This window comes from Strix aluco, chromosome 4 (assembly GCF_031877795.1).
Source record: "Strix aluco isolate bStrAlu1 chromosome 4, bStrAlu1.hap1, whole genome shotgun sequence".
Taxonomy (NCBI): Eukaryota; Metazoa; Chordata; class Aves; order Strigiformes; family Strigidae; genus Strix; species Strix aluco.
Window position 1 is genome coordinate 49,726,807 of NC_133934.1, and position 16,118 is coordinate 49,742,924.

General features: G+C 45.1%; 1 protein-coding gene across 3 annotated transcripts in view; it reads left to right on the forward strand.

Annotated features, from left to right (window-relative positions):
- The first annotated feature begins 4,753 nt into the window (after window positions 1–4,753).
- The window catches only part of FBXW7 (F-box and WD repeat domain containing 7), a 191,129-nt gene continuing 179,764 nt past the window's right edge, over window positions 4,754–16,118 (forward strand). For all 3 annotated transcript variants that reach the window (XR_012623136.1, XM_074823022.1, XM_074823026.1), the window contains exon 1: window positions 4,754–5,096. The gene's annotated coding sequence lies outside the window, so the exon portion shown is untranslated. The remainder of the gene's footprint in view (window positions 5,097–16,118) is intronic.

Here is a 16,118-nt window from a genome sequence, read left to right on the forward strand (position 1 = left end):
CTCTTTTTTCTTTACCTGTTCCCTTTACTGGAACAGAAAATTTACACTATAACTCTGCTTGAGCTCAGTATGTTCATGAGGCCTCGATTCCTCCAGGAATGAAGATGAAAAGATTTTCAATCTTGTTTTCCTGTTGTCACTTCTGTTGTATCTTCTATGTTCTGTTTGAATGCAATAGGTTCTGTCTACAACCACAATTTTATTGTCTAAGTCTGGTGTAACTTGCTTGCACACAGCTTTACAGTACTCCATAAAATCACAGGAGAAATGTGAATTATGCCTTACTAGTGACTCTAATAACATTCTTGAAAAGAATAGCAAGAAAACAGAAATGAACCAAACATCTAGCTGCTGGGAGGGAGGGGGTTTGTGTTCCATCATGCAGGGTATTTAAAATGACCTTCCCAAAGTCAGCTAGGACAGCATTTTCAATTGTTGGGAATTAGACGTAGAACTAACTGTGACTTTGCTAGGATGGTTGTCTATAAAAGAGGGAGCTCTTTGCTTCTTTACTTGAAGTCTGTCATATTCTTACATGAAGCAGATAGATAGGATGTTTCATACCATTTAGGAAGTGGCAGCAGGCAGTTTGAATTAGTAGATTTAGTATGAAGGTTTTGACAGCCTATGCGCAACTGCAGCTAGCAGGGTGAAGTTTGAGAGAGATGAACCAATCCATGTTTCACTAACAACAAAAAGTGTGGCTCTACTCCCTTGTCACTTGCTTATCTTGCCCATTTTGCTACCTTTTGTCTGCTCCTGAGATTTTTATTTTTCCTCACCGAGCAGAACATGCTGTGATTAAGACAGCTGCTGATCCAGCATCCCCCACTCCATCGCCTGCCGCCTCCTGCACCCCCAGCTCACCAGCACAGCTTCCCCACAGCTCTAGCCTGCGTTTTGGCAGGGGGGATCCAAAACACGGACAAGCGCTATGCTGCAAGCCAGGACTTCGTGTCTAGTGGGACTTGCTCCCCACAGGAGTTTTGCTAAAGGGTCTGTTCCTCAGGCAGCAACCCTGCTTCTGAAACCCTCCCCAGCCCAGGACCCCCACATGTGTGCATCACCTGTGACCCCAATACATGGGCTGCCTGCCCCTCCCATCCCAAACCCTCACACGTGGAGCCTCAGATATGGGCAGGTTAGAGAATTTGAAACATCTGCCTGAGACAGCACTCGGCTTCCATTCTCTTGTCTGTAGGCAGTGTGATGCACAGCACTGCAAGCCATTAGGATACATCTAACTGTAAACACCTGGAGAAAATAGTCTTAACAAAACCTAAGGATGTGAATTTCAGTTGCATTAGTCAAAATGGACTGAACCTTGTACAGAAGGCCTCTTTCAGTATTAACTTCATTTGGGTCTCTGTTTTCCCACACAAAGAAATTTTTTATGCTTCCCTTTATCTGCAAACAGCACTTCAAGCTTACAAAATTTATCATAGACATCTGATAAAACCAGAAATATGGATGAATGAATTGGATATAAAAAATGATGGTTTAGTATTCAAATTTGCTCCTTTCATTTTGTTATTTCACCTTATTATTTATGTCATTTTGAAGATGACATAGTACAATACAGGGTCAGCTTTCCTCTATAATAATTTTGTTGTAGATTTGTTACTAATGCATGTGCCCTCTCTCCCCTGGCTAACTCACATTTTCAAATCATCATCTAATTTTTCTATGCCTTTTAGCATGTAATCTTTACAGTTACCAAGGTCACAGGGAAGTTTTAATGTATTTCAGTGCAGTTTTTCTTATACATGCATTTTAAGCGTAATAAAAAAATGATAGATTGCAGTCTTGCCATTAAGTTTGATACCAACTTCCAGTACAGAGGGTAGGCCATGAAAATTAAAAACACCATGGGAAAAAAAATATGCCCTGTCAGTCAGCAGGTATCCCTTCAGCCTCTAGACAGTGCTTAAAAAGAGTGTTTCTCTAGCTCTGTCACTATTTCATGCACAGTAATAACTTCTGACAAGCTTTTTTGTGTTCTCACTGGATTGTATGTTAAAAACAATACTGTTCCACTTAAAACTGCTCTATTTTTTTGGTTTTCAAATAAGTTTTTATTGAAACTGTATGTGTGGTGGCATTAGAGTCTGGCATATGACAGTGTTAAATCTCCCTGCTTCGTTCTGCCAATGCATTGATCTGCAGTATGATTCCTATTTTTATCCCTACTGTTTGAAATATAGTCAGTCATGACCACATTTCCATTAAAGACTAGGCGCTGAACCATTTTAATCTGTGACTAATAAAAAATCGTAACATTTTCATTAAATCCACATACAGTGTCAGCGCTATCATCGGTGCTGGCAGAGTAGTGATTTTCTGTTTCTTGAGTGATGCATCTGCTGTTGTCAGTGATCTACAGTGATTAGACAGACAACTTTTTCCTTCATTCCCAAGTAACATGTACTTGGTATTAGTGTCCCAGATATGTTTGATCTATGTGTAAACCTATTATTCAACTGGCAGAGGGAGAACACCATAATAAAATGGAAAGCCAGAATAATAAGCAATAGGTCCAAGAAATAGGAACTATTTATCTAACTTTTATCCCCTTGATGTGGATAAGGTCTGAGGGGAGAGACCTCCATTCTCCTAGCTCTAGGGGCAGAGATCCATACTGTAGATGTAAAAGTTTTAGCACTGCTATTTCCTTTGTAGAGAGCAAATATGCATGTGATTTTGTAAACTTAGGGAAAAAAAACCTTATCAAAATAAAAATACTAGAATTGGATCACCTGTGCAGACTTAATTCCTGCCTGCTCCAGCAATGTAAAGTTTAAATTAATTACCTGATGATGTATTTATCTATGTATTTATTACAGGGCTGCTTTGCCATTCTGTGGGAAAGGTGTGTGACGCTTTGTGATGAAGCAGGCCTGGCTAGCAAAGGAGGCTGCTGTCTGCAAAAGCACTCCCTGCTGATTTCTGACAAAAAGCTCAAGTTGAGCAGCAACTGAGGTGTGGAGCTTCAGCTGGTGAGGAAGGGACCTGGCTGTAGCTCTGAAGAGTTAGTTTTCTTCTGCTATGCTGTCCCAGTGGGGACAAGGTAGAGGTCTGGAGATTCAGGTAGGTTCAGACATCTGTTTTTAACACCCAGGAAGAGAAAAATCAGGTAAACAAGGTTAGGGGAAAGGGTAAAGAAACATCAAGTATAAGATGATGGAGAATAAGAGTAATTAAAGAATAATTAAAACTGAATAGCAGACTGGGAAAAAGCTAGTGGGCAATTGGAAGGTGTTTAGCGTGGTTAGCTTGCCTCTGGCCCAGAGCTGACGTGGGGTACGGGCAGAGCAGCTACCGTCTGTCTGCGGTCTGCCTGGGAGATACATTAACACGGCAAAGATTAGCACTCCAAAGGTAGGACGTGCCAGACATAAGTTACATGAGTAATCTTAATTTTGCTCTTGTGTATGCGTTTTACGATAACAACACGATCAAATGCCACTTTTTTTTCCCACTGGGCCTAAGCTTTTCTCGGTGCACAGGCTGGATGCTGCAAGCAACCATCCCACACACTTAATGAGCAGCAATTAAGAATTTTATTTTTTCCTTGTGTTCAATGAACAGTGTCCTATCTTCCATATCGTGTGCTAAAGGAACCCTGGTGGGGCTCTCGTGTAACGGCCACAACTCTGTAATAAATGTTAAGAGGCTCCTGTAATTACTTTTTTTTTTTTTTAATCTTTGGGAGAGCAGGGCCTACATAACCATTATTTTGGTTACTGAGAGTGAAGCGCCCAGAGCTCGGCGGCCGTGTGGAGAAGCCCGAGTAGAGAGACGAGGCCCTGCGGACAGGTACATGCCTGGGCTCTGGAACCACCGGCGCAGCTGAGGGACAGCAACGGCCGCGGGACGACCAGCACCTTTCACGGCCGCTTCTTACAACCCCTCGATTTACGGACACAAAGCCGGTGCAAACCGGGGCCCTTGGGAGGCGGCGGGGCCTGGGCCGCCGCGGACCCACCGGCCGTTCCCATGGCAGCGCCAACGCCCGCCCCTCCCAGCCGCCGGGGCGGGGGCACGCGCACGTGCGCGCGGACAAGGGCTTCGCGCCCTCCCCGCGCCCCTGACGTCACGGGGGGGGGGGGCGAGCGAGCGCTGCCACGGCCGCCCCGCCCCGGGCTGAGCTCACGAGCTGCCCCGCCCCGCGCGGCAGGAGGGGCCGGGGAGCCCCGCGCCGGGGACGCCGACTGCGGCTGCGCACAGGCCGGTGCGGGGCCGCCCCCGCCGCGCGACACCGCCCCCCTGTCCCGGGCTGAACCATGCCGCGGCGGCAGTACCTGCGCGGCTCCACCTTGCCCTCCCGTGGCGTCATCGCCCTGCGCCGGGGCGGGGCCTGTTGCTGGGTTACGGCTGTCATCCGCGCGCGCCGCCGCCGTGCTCGCTCGCTCGCTCTCTCTCTCTCGCCCGCCCTCCCCGCCCCCTCCCGGCGCCGCAGGAAACGAGCGGATCCCGGGGCGCTGCTGCCCGCCGCCCCGCGCTCGGCCCCCCCCTGCCCCCGGCCCTGTCCCGCCGCGCCGCCCTGCTCCGCCGCGCCGCCGCTCCCACATGCCGGAGAGCGGAGCGGCCGCGGCGCCGAGCCCCGCCGCCCGGCTGCCCCGCGCCGCCCGGCTGGAGCCCTAGCGGCGCCCCCCCCCGCCGCTGGAGCCCGGCGGCACCCGCAGTGCATGAGAGGGAGAGCGGGGCGGGGGCCGCGGCCCGAGCCACTCGCCTCCCGGGCGGCGGCGGCGCGGGGACCGGCCCGGGGGGCAGCGAGGGGCGGCGAGGCGGCGGCTCCATGTGAGAGGACGCGGCGGCGCACCTGAGCCGCCGGGACAGCCGTAGCCCGGGGCGGGGGGGGAGCGGGCCCAGGGCCCGGCCCCGAGGACCACCTGCCCGCAGCCCGCCTGGGGGGGGCTGGACCCGCCCGCCCCCTCGAAGCCGCCCGGCCCCCGGCGGCAGCCCCGGGACAGGGGACGGCGGGCCCCCTCCCGCCGGGGGAGGGGGGCTCCGCCTCGCCGCCGGCATCTCCCCGCCGGCGGGAAGGCGTGCGCGCCGCGAGCGGAGAGAGAGCCCAACGGAGCCTGGCCCGAAAAGTGAGTGTGAGCGGGAGAAGCCGCCGGGGGAGGGGGGCTGCGTGTCCCGGGGCCGCCGGTGGAGCACGCGGGGGCCGGGCCGGGGGGCGCGGCGCCGCCGCCGCTTCCCATGCGGCTCACGTTGCCGGCTGCGCACGGTCTGGTGCCCCGCGGGCGGGCGGGCGGCCCCCGCCGCAGGCTGAGGAACCGGGGGGATGGGGTGCTCCGCCGCGGCCCCTGGGAAGGGCCGAGGTCTCCTCCGCAACTTCAGCCGCCCCCCGCTTTGTACCCGTCGCGGCGCGGGCTGGGAGCGCCGGCCCCGGCGAACAAAGGCGGTGGCGGGCGGTTCAGGGCCTCGGGACCCTCCGTCCCCGCCCGTGGGAGCCGAGCGGAACCGCCGGGGCGGGAAGTTGTGCAAGGCTGGGAGCGAAGCGCACGGCCGCCGTGCTGGGAGCCGTGAGGGTTTCAGCAGACACGCACACACACACACACACACACACACACACACACACCCCCGCCGTAGCTGTGGGTTGTTTTTTTTTTTTTTTTTTTTCTTTGAAGGGTTGAGTGGCTCCGTGGTTGCCTACTGCCTGCTCATTTACATAACACTTGGGTGGGAAATGCTGCTTGGTATTGTCACGGGAAAACGTAAATTAAGGATTTGCCTTTTCACGTAGAGCGTTTTTTTAATGCAGTTTAAAAGCTAGAAGCAGTGTCGGGTCTTCCTGTTTATCGGTGAAGTTGCTTCTTCACGAAGCACGAGCAAGTGCTCTTGCTCTCACTCCAAGACCTTGCTCAGAGGCTGGGGAGCGAAGGGTCGTGTTTGGGAATGGGACACTCTTTTCTTGGGTTTATTTTGCTTTGCTTTTTAGCATTTCTGCAGTGTGCAGAATTTCCCTCTGAGCAAAAACTGGAGCAAAACTTCAGATTGTTTTAATAGGGTACCTTAACTTGCTCTTAAGCGAAGAAAACACCACCACAGTAGTTAGTCGGGAAAGGAATGTTTATGTTTGTCAGTGTTAAATTGGACTATTCAGGAGTTAAAATTTATACAACAGTTTCTTATGTACAAAGAGGTTGTACTAAAAAGTGAAGAGAGTAGGTTGAATGTCACTTATTTGATGAGACAGTGTTCAGACATAGATCCAGAAATCATAACTGTCTGAAAACTGTTGTCTGCATGAGTCCTCTTCACATCTCCTGGATGGAGTCTAGAAAGACTTTGAAGGGAAAGGTTGTAGGATTTGTCTGGTTCTTCATTAAAAGAAGAATAAACAGCTTGTGAACATCCTGTTGGGTCAGTTGCTAGGGTCCTGCTTTTCTGCATTTTCTTTGCAGATGGAATTGAAAGTAGAGAAAAATGTAGCTGAAATCTGTAGTGTCTGAAGGTCTGAAATACATCCGTGTGAATGGAAAGCCATACTTCAGAATTCCAGCAATGTGTGCTTGCTCTGTGCTTTAGTTTGTTTGTGCTACGCGTTTGAGAGTAAGTACAGTCTGTTTCCCAACTGTGTACTTGTCTGTTCCTCTGAGAGAGAGACAGCCTGTGAAAACTCAGGGGAAAACCTAGACATCAGAAGGCAGTTCAAAGGTAGACAGGGCACCTGACGTTTCACAGTTTCTTTTCAAGACCAAGTCTGCTGACAGGTAAGAGGACTCTTTTTTTTGAGACCAAAATAACTTTGTATCTTAAGCTTCCTGTCATTGCTGCTGTTTTAAAAAGGGAGTTAAAAGAAGTTGAACTTTCCAGTTCACTCTTTGCTCTTCTTGGCCCCAGAACTAGGAGGTCAGGAAAGGAAGTTGCATTCTCTTTAGGTGTTAAGGAGTTGGTCAGTGCCATGCTGTATTTAATACCTACAGGAGCTAAAAGGCGCCGTGCCCTTTTTTCGGTATGGTGATTACACTTGCTTTTATGTCACTTCCTGGTTCCAAACTTAAATCTGTCCTTTCCTCCTCCATCATCATCCAGTTGTTAATGGCAGCCTGGTTCTGTCTCTTGATGGCACTTAAGCATTCTTGTGTGTTCCCGGTTCATAAATATCTCAAGAAGATACATTTTTGTCAAGGTTTAAGTTTTGCCTCCTGTTGCAGCTTAGATCTAGTAAATGTAGTTCCTTTGTTCAAGCTGAATAATTTACTATTACAGAGGTGTCTGTTTGGAAACATAAATGTTTATCAGAAAGTATGTGAATTTCATTTGCATTAACTGTTAGAGAAGCCTTTATAATAAGTAGCTTTTTAGTTTAGGGAAAGAAATAATTTTTGTCTTTAGACTCTTAGACTGACAACTTTACTGCCCTCATTATGAATGCATGTGGTACTTTGCAAAAGTTTTGTTAATTACTTCGATGGAATTTGTTGTCTCTGAATCAGTAAAAGAAAGGAATGGTGTGTGATGATTTAGGCCTGGCAATGTTATTTAACAGAGAGGAATGCTTTCTTCTCTCTCTTTAAAGTAAACTAAGTTAAGTATCTTTTGGTCAGCATGTTTTAAATTCAGTCTGTATTTAACAAACATGTTTCATTTTCTGGATCTCTTTCTGAAGAACACATGCTTGTTAACTGACTAAAAGTATGTTACGTTTGAAAGAATAGTGACATAAAGACCCTATCTGCAGAGCTGCTTCAGCCTTATGTGGGATGCGTATATCAACGAATTCTTGAAAGAGAAGATAAGGATTACATGTGATTGCTCTTGAAAATGCTCTTCCATGACAGAAAATACTGTGGTTTAGTGGATTTGTGGAAACTGATGTATGGTTCTGTGTTGAAATGCACCATCTAGTCACAGGATAGACAAAATCTGTTTACCAGGATCGCTTCTACGGACTTTAAGATAGTCTCTTGCGACAGAAAAGGCTATAAAGACTTAAAATATTTGTCTGATGAAGACCTAGAATCATGTAAGCGTAGAAGTTAACTTACTGTTAACAAACCTCTTGGTTTTGCTTTGTGGTGGTACGGCTACTGGTTATTACACAGGCTGCTCTGGCTTAAATCAGAGGTCAGTTTAGCCCAGTATCCTGTGTCTTCCGGTGGTCACCAGTGGATATCTGTGCAAGACTGTAGGCAGCACTATGTGCTTGCAAGTCCCTGTCCCAGAACACCTTTCTGGTTACTATCAGTGTGTGCTTCAGGGCTCTGGCATTTCTGCGTGTTGGCAACCCTTAGTGGCTTCCTCTTGGGTGAACGTGTTTGGTGGCTTTGAGGGAAGAGTGGGCAATTCACTGCTTAGTGACTTGTTTTGAATGTACGAGTCGCCAGCTGTGTTGGATACCTTCTAAGCCCTGTGTGAGGAAAGAGGAAGAATACTTGATCCCTGTCCACTCCTCACCTGTCACAGTCTCATGTTCAATAGACAATGAAATATGGTTCTCCAGCTTTCACTTTATGTAGATTATGAGTGGAATAATGAAGTAATAATTTTGTAGCTCCATTCTATGATCACCCAGAATCAGTAAATAAACATAATGGCTTGATCAGGCACTTACTTTAATATTAAAAGTATGCATTTGCTTTTCTCCTTTGAGAACTTTGCATATGCAAGACATTTTTTGGCTGTAATGAATGCTAGAGGCATTGCAGCTCACTTGTGAGGGAACATTTCTTGGGCAGGGAGAGGGGATGGGAGCAATTATTTTGTTGCAGTGTTGTGAATCCTCCCTAGTTCTTTCCACCAGCAATTCTGATCAGCCACTCCATTGTTCGTCCTGTATCAATGTATACATTGCAGTTAAGTGCTTTCTAATAGATCCTTGCTGGTTTTATGTCAGTAATGCAGGTACGATTTATGTCTGTAAGCACTTCCACTTGCAGCCCATACTCTTTAAGTTTATGCTTAGAGTAGCCTAGTAACGGTTTATGGGTTTCTGTTTTGTTTTTTCCCCTATATTTACTTTGAAATAATAGATTATTTTTTTTCAGAGCTTGATCAAAATAATTTAAATGCATGTATAATATATTATAATTTAGTTTGCAAGGTCAAATACTTTGAAAGTAAGGAATGTCAGAATAAAAAGAAACTACTGCATTCAATCTTGTTCATGCTCACCATGACAAAAACTACATCATCTCTTCAAGACTGGTCATCTTTGCAAAATAGTCAGGTCTTTATTACTCAGTAGCTCTTCAATATTTTTTTTTTCTCAGTATTCTCTGAAACAGTTATTCTTACATTGTTTCACCTGTGTATTTCTTCCATAATGTCATGTCTTAAGAGTACCAGGACACATCTTTTCCCATTTGCTGGGGCAATCGAAGATGTACCATTGGCTAGAGAATACAGCACCCACAGCTTGGCTGGTAAGAAGTGTGTGAAATAGTCCTTATTGTCCAAAACTAGCCTGCTTATCTCAGATAAGCTTTGTCAGCATCTTGAGCTGAGATGGCTGGCTTTGCGCTGGAGGATGAGGAATATTCTTGTGTGCTGTTTTGCCAGTACAATTCTGATGTGATGTTTTCAACAGGTGCATGCTCACAAGTAGCTACAAGAGCAAGATTTGCTCTCAAACAGCTCTTTTTTTTTTTTTCCCCTCTCCTAAATTCCTCCAATGTGATCAGTGGTGGCCACTGCAGTATGAGCTAGTAAAATTTGTCTAGTTTTTTGACCAAAAACAAATAAGGCCCTAAAATGGAGAAGTGTGGGATGTTTTAATTGTATGTGCTGTTGTCAGTTTTGGCTGTAATTTAGACTTGTACCAGTATGGTACATTTTGCAATGCTATTTACCGCAGATTGTATTTAAAAAAAAGAAAGGCAATTTCCATTTAATAGTCTCACAAAAGGTTGAGAGGTTTGGATTTTGTAACCCAAATACATTTTTATGATACTGATTCACATTTCGATGTGCCCTAGATGTCATGTGGGCATGGGATTATTGTGATGTTGGGGGGAAGTAAGGTGTTTCTTGAAATTGCTTGATCTGTGTTTCTGATAGTCATACAAGACTGCTTTCTAGCAGCTACAATATCAGGGAAGCCTCTAACAGGTAGTGGATGGATAAGCTGGCCTAGGTGAATTTAGTTTGTCTTGTGACCTGAAATTGGATGGCTGCTTATAGCAGAGGGACAGCTCTGAGGGATTTAAGGTGAAGTAATGCTTCCTGTGTAAAGACTGACTATTCTAAGTTGTCCGAAATGGGAACGTTTTGAAGCATGTGCTTTCTTGAAAACCTTTCAGTAATATGGATGGTGTGAGCTGCCTGTTACTTCTCCAGAGAAGCAGCACTGAGAAGTCTGTGAGCTCTTCAGCGTGGGCAGGCTGAAGTGAGGTGTACTCAGAGGGCAGGGCATACTGCTGAAGCAACGCTTTATAAGCACAAGATTTCCCTTCTTACCAAGGCAGGAGAGCTGCCCACAGGTGGAGCCGAGAGGTGTGCGTGTGCTGCGGTGAGACCTGGCCTCGTGGAGCTGGAGCTGTGGAGAAGGGGACACTGGGGGAGCAGTTGTTGCAATAGTTTCCACTAAACTCTTCATAAACCTCGGTCAGTGAGTCTTGCCACTGCAGTATTGCAGGTCATAATCATGGATTAATTCTTTCCCTGATTGCTCTCTCTACGCATGGGTATCTTTTTGAAAATTAGAAACCTGGACTGATTCTGGGATAATCGTTATGCTTATTCCTGTGTTCCCTTCCTCAGTTCCTCAACTTTTTGGTCCAGTATTGAAGGTTGTTGTTCTCCCTCTTCAGCACTTCTTCCTTCAGAAATGGCACTCTGGGTGGCTAAGAAAGTGGGAGGAGACCTTGACACGTGATGCAGGATACCAGAGCCTTCCCCTGTGTGTTTTCTTGCTGGGATTATCAAAGAGTTTAAGGGTGGTGATGGAGAGCTGATTGCACATGGAGTGTTGGGGGGTCTTTTTGATGGATTGGAGTACTCCTGGTTATGCAGAGTCAGGGTTACTCAGCTGTGGCTTTGTGTTATTGTAGGTTGTGGCAATTGCTTTGCATTTCTGAAGAACAGGAACTGCAAACCCGGGGTGTGTTGTTCACAGTATCTGCTTAGCTCTGCCCTCTTTGACGGGCATAATGTCCTTTCTGCACACATTGACTCTGGTCTCACAGACGCTGGTGAATACTTTTGGAGCATGTGTCTTTCAGGATAAAGTCTATCATGTTTTCTTTAAGGTGAAACTTTGTTTAGATCTGCTGCAGCCTGCAGGATCTGCCTACGCTCATAGGGAGTTTGCTGTGTTACGAACTGCAAATGAAAGGATATTGTTCTCTTTATGTAAAATATGTGATATATTTTATAGGATAGAACGTGTGCCCTTATTTATCTGCAGGAATTAAAATAGTCGCTATGTTTTCAGAAGTGAACAGGCTACTTCAGGACAAGCTACTTGTCTTACTAAATGACTGACAAGCCCAAAACACCACAAGCCAAAGCCAATGGGGAAGAAAAGGTTTCAAGCTTTTTCCCAACTTCCTTTTTTAGGAGGTAAGCTGCTCAGGGTGTTCCCTAGTGAGTGCAAGCCTTTCAGCATTCATGCTTAAGAAGTTGCTCACTAGCTATTGCAGTAGCTGCAAAATCTAATATTTCTTTGCTAGACCTGACAGTAGCGGGTACATGCTTTTGTTAACTTCTCCATTGCCTTATAAGGCTGTTTTTTAAAAGAAAATTTTCTTCATAACCACTTAATAACGATAACCAAAACTACAACTTTGGATTCAGGCCTCTGATGAAGTGTTACTCAGCTTCTGTGGCAAGTGTGGTCCCACATAGCTTGGCATGGTTTTGAATCTGTTGAAGAGAGAATGTCTACACCTTTGCTTTACTAAATGCTGTGTTTTTGCTAAGCAGTGTTATTTGTGGCTCTGAGCTCGGGTCAGGTGGTCAGTAAACCTGCCGTTTGTCAGGAGTGCCTACTTCTCTTGCTGTATATATCTTGTAATTTTGTTTTAATTCATGCAATGATGCTCAAAGCAAGAGATCTTCTAGCACAATAGAAAAGGGCCCTGAAACTGCGAGCCTGGAGATACCCTCATCTAAGTTATTTGTAACGTTTGTTTCTGAGTTCTGCTGTGGCAGTTTTGTCTGTTGCTGCCAGAGCTGATGAGTATGTCTTCAGATCTGTGGCATTTCTGTGAGTGGGTGGATCACTGCAATGACAGGTAACTTTTTTTCTTTACTGCAGAGTACAATAGTGACAGTTTTTATGGATCTTGAGGGCATCTTCAGCATCCTTTAAATCATGCTAAGGCGAAGCTGCTGTGTGGGTTGGGTTTTTTTTTGCCAGGAAACTTTTGACACTGTTTCTTTCTCCACGTAGCTAGATAGCAGGCCCTATTGCATATTCCAGCAAGATGGAATTTGAAATAGTTTGTTTGGGGCACTGTGTTTGGGAATTGCTTTTCTCCTAACTTGCTGCTACTTCCAAGAGTCCTGGGGGAGGGAGACAGTGATTCAACCTGCTATGCTTCCCCTCACTCCAGACTGCCTGCCTGGTGCATGTTTAAACTTCTCTGTGTAGCCAAGAGGGAGGCAGATGTGCACCCTTGTGACAAGCCTCAGGTGGAAGGGGGCAGCTGTACACCTCTGCTTTCATGACATGTTAGTTGCGTTGCCTGTGGTAGCAGGTAGATTCTGACCGTGTTGCATCCGGTCTGGTTAAGAGCTAGGCTTAGTCACTGCTTGGCTCTCAGCTTGCCAGACTTTGCCTTGCCCCACGCTTGCTCTGCACTACCAGCCGTGCGGCACACGGTCCTGAACGGCTGCTTTGTGTTCATGAAACATGGCAAGAGTAGCACGCAGGCTTTGGTAGCCCCTTAGTAACACGGTAGTACTTCTAACTATGTTTTGACATTATGTGTCTTCAGGGAAGCGATAATATGTGTGAAATAGGTCCTACTAAGAATATTTTACGTGGGCTCTAATAGACAGGTGTCTGAACTTTCCATTTTTCAAGCCTGTAATACAGAAGTGTGTTTGTGTTAACGACCCTGATTATCTCCATAATGGCAGTTTCTTAGCTTGTCTAGATGTTTAATGTAATTCTGAAAGTTTTACATACCTGAGAGTGCACTAAAACTAGGTGGGTCTTAGACATGGTTTGCTGTAGCAAGACAACTTTGACATTCATGGTTATATTTGATTTGTTTCCAGGACATACTGTTTCTTCATTTCACTTTTGGTGTTGTATTCCCAGCTTTATAGCTTATTGCCATGGTAAATCTTGCAAATTGTTTTGTTGTTATTTGTCCTTTGAATACTGTTATACTTGACTATTTTGAAATTGAGTAATTCCTGATATGCAAAAGAAAAGAAGTGGGCTGATACTGAAATAACCGAGGGTCAAACTTCAGCTCAGCCACTGCTGATGTTTGGCTGTGCCTGGCGGGAGCACTAGATAATGCTCAGTATGACTCAGGAGTACAGGCAGGATTTTTTGTTTGAAGGGTAGAGGTGGGTGGTGTCCCATGTCATGGGGTGGATGTGTGGCTGTCTAGTTAGCGGAGCTACATGCTGTGGCTGCTGGCTGCCTATGTAGGAGGTATGTACAGTCATCCCGCTCAGCTTGTGTGTTGTTTACATGGACTGTGGGAACCTTTCTAAAGGTGCTGGGAATGACTGGAAAAACAAAAGCTTGTTTGGTGGCACAAAAGAAATGTTAACGTTTTGGTCCTTCTCATTCCTATTGTTTGTTTACACTTCAGTGTCCTGGGAACAAAATTGATTGCGTAGGTTAGGCATGACTTAACAAAGATTTAAAGAGAGAAACTTAAAATTGAAACAATTTACCCTTCCTTCATAAAATCTTTTTGAACTTTGCAAAGATGGAGGGTTCCTGAGATGTTATGTTTGCTTGTCCTTTACAGGCTTGTCATTTCATATTGTGTTTGACCAGCTTAGTTGCTGCTGGAAGGAATGGTTCCAAACAGCTTCTCCCACCCGCAACCTCTTCCTGTGCTAGCTATTGGTTTAAACAGACTTTTTGGTAGTTAATTTTGTGCTGTAGGTTTTCTACCTTTTTAGTTCCCTGAATGTGAGAAGGGAACTAAAAATCAGATTGAGTTGGCTCAGTGTGACCTAGGATGTGTGTTAGAGCTGGCACAGGGGATGCACGGCTGGTGGTGAATCCTTTGGGCCCTGGCTGGCCATTAGATTGGCTTAACTGTGCCCTGAAACCTCACGGTTGTGGTTTGATGATCTGCTGAAGCCAGTGTGGAGTATGTGCTGCAACCAAAAGGGCTAGTCTTGCTGCCCCCCACCCCGTTTTGGCTTTTGTGGCTGTGCTGTCCATTGCTCAAATCCAGCTGGTTGTGAACCAACAGGAGTGCTAGTGCTGCCTGACCTCTTAGCCTTTTGGGTAAGGGGAGAGTGGGATTGCCACTTGTAACGGTGAGACAAATTTAAGTAATCTAAAAATGCTTATAAACAGTATACTAAACTGCAGTAATATTGTCATATGTATCATACTGTAAACTATATGCATGACAAAAAACACCTTCAGCTATTACTGCCAATTCAACCTACAAAATCGAGCATGCTCTTGATCTTCAAAGGTTTTTCCCTGGAGTTCTCTTCGTATCAGAGTCATAGCTGTGCCAATCTGGACAAACTAATCCTTTTATTCAGTAGAGCTACATTTAACACAGTGATCAAAGCTACAGTGTGCAGAAATATTAGTATTCAAATCTGTAAAACACAAGGGAAACAAATTGTTCTATGAGCAGGAGACCTAACAAAACCTAGTTTCCTGCGGATTTGTATCCTCTTTGCTGCTGCTGTATCCCACCACTGCAGTAACAGAGTAACAGAGTCCTCATTACTGTCCTGTTATCTTCTGTGACCTCCCTTATCACAGTATGTTCAGATCCTGCAGCCTGACTACTATGCTACTCCCCGTATAACCTACCAAGCTTTTTTTAGTTTGCTAGCTGGGCTAAAGGCACCATGTGCTGTGACTGTTGCAGCGCGATGCGTATGCTTGCTGGCTGCTGCCAAAGAGGGGAAAAAAACCCTAAAAATTCAAGAATTCTACTGATTGTAGAGCTGAGAGTTTAACTTTTATGCTATTCTCTCTGCCTATTAGTTGCCATCTCCAGAAAGGAAATAGGATTTCATTACAGGATACATGTATCTTTTTGCCTTTCTTTTCAGATTAAGTTTTTGGAAAGGTGTGTAGTGCCACTGAAAAGTTTCATGTATAAAACTTCTAGTAGTTTGCTATTCTTCAAGATCAGTCTTAATTGTTGTTACAGCTTATTATGCTGTTTAATAAAACATGTACTCCTTTTTAAAAGTACGTTAAGTTTGTAGTTCAAGTGATTTATTTCTTTTTTAAACCAAGTTTGGCTATCTGAGCAATTATATGAAAATGTATTGTCTCCTATTAATAATGAATTTCATAATAATGTCTTATGTGATGTTATTTGTGATGTTTTAACCCTGTAGTTCAGTTGAATATATTCTCGTTGTTCTAAAACTCCAGTTGAACTCAAAGTTCTTAGTTTTTTTTCTGTACCTTTTCCTGTGTATTACTCTGCATCTCACAGTTAACATACCTTGATCTTTCTGATGCTTTTTGGCATCCCCTTTAAGATGGCTGCCATCAACTTTTACCTTTTTTGAAACTCTTTTAGCTTAATTGGCATTTCAAACCAATTTTTACATTGTGTGGCTGCTTGGAATGCTGTATTCAGTTTGTAATGTACCAATTGTAAGATTCTCCAAAACATTTTATATATGTCCTAACATTTTAATTTTTTTTTACCAAATATCATTCTTCAATGGACTATCTGCAGTGACTATGTCTCTTTCTGACTTAATTCTTAAAATCCAGTAAGTTTGTGAGTAGAATATTCACCTTGACATGTAATATCTTGTTGATTGTTCTTTTTGTCTGTCATGTATTTCCCTTTTTATCTAGTTTGGTTAGACTATTTGAAGTTCTTAGAGTTCCTTCTCTTGTCTTAACCTTAATTTTCATGTGAGTGAGTTTTGCCACTTTTTGCCTTCTGGACCATTAAGGAATATGTGGTGGTTCTAGTACAGAACCCAGGCCTTCTGATGTTAACTCTTTTCTGCAAGTTAACAGATCA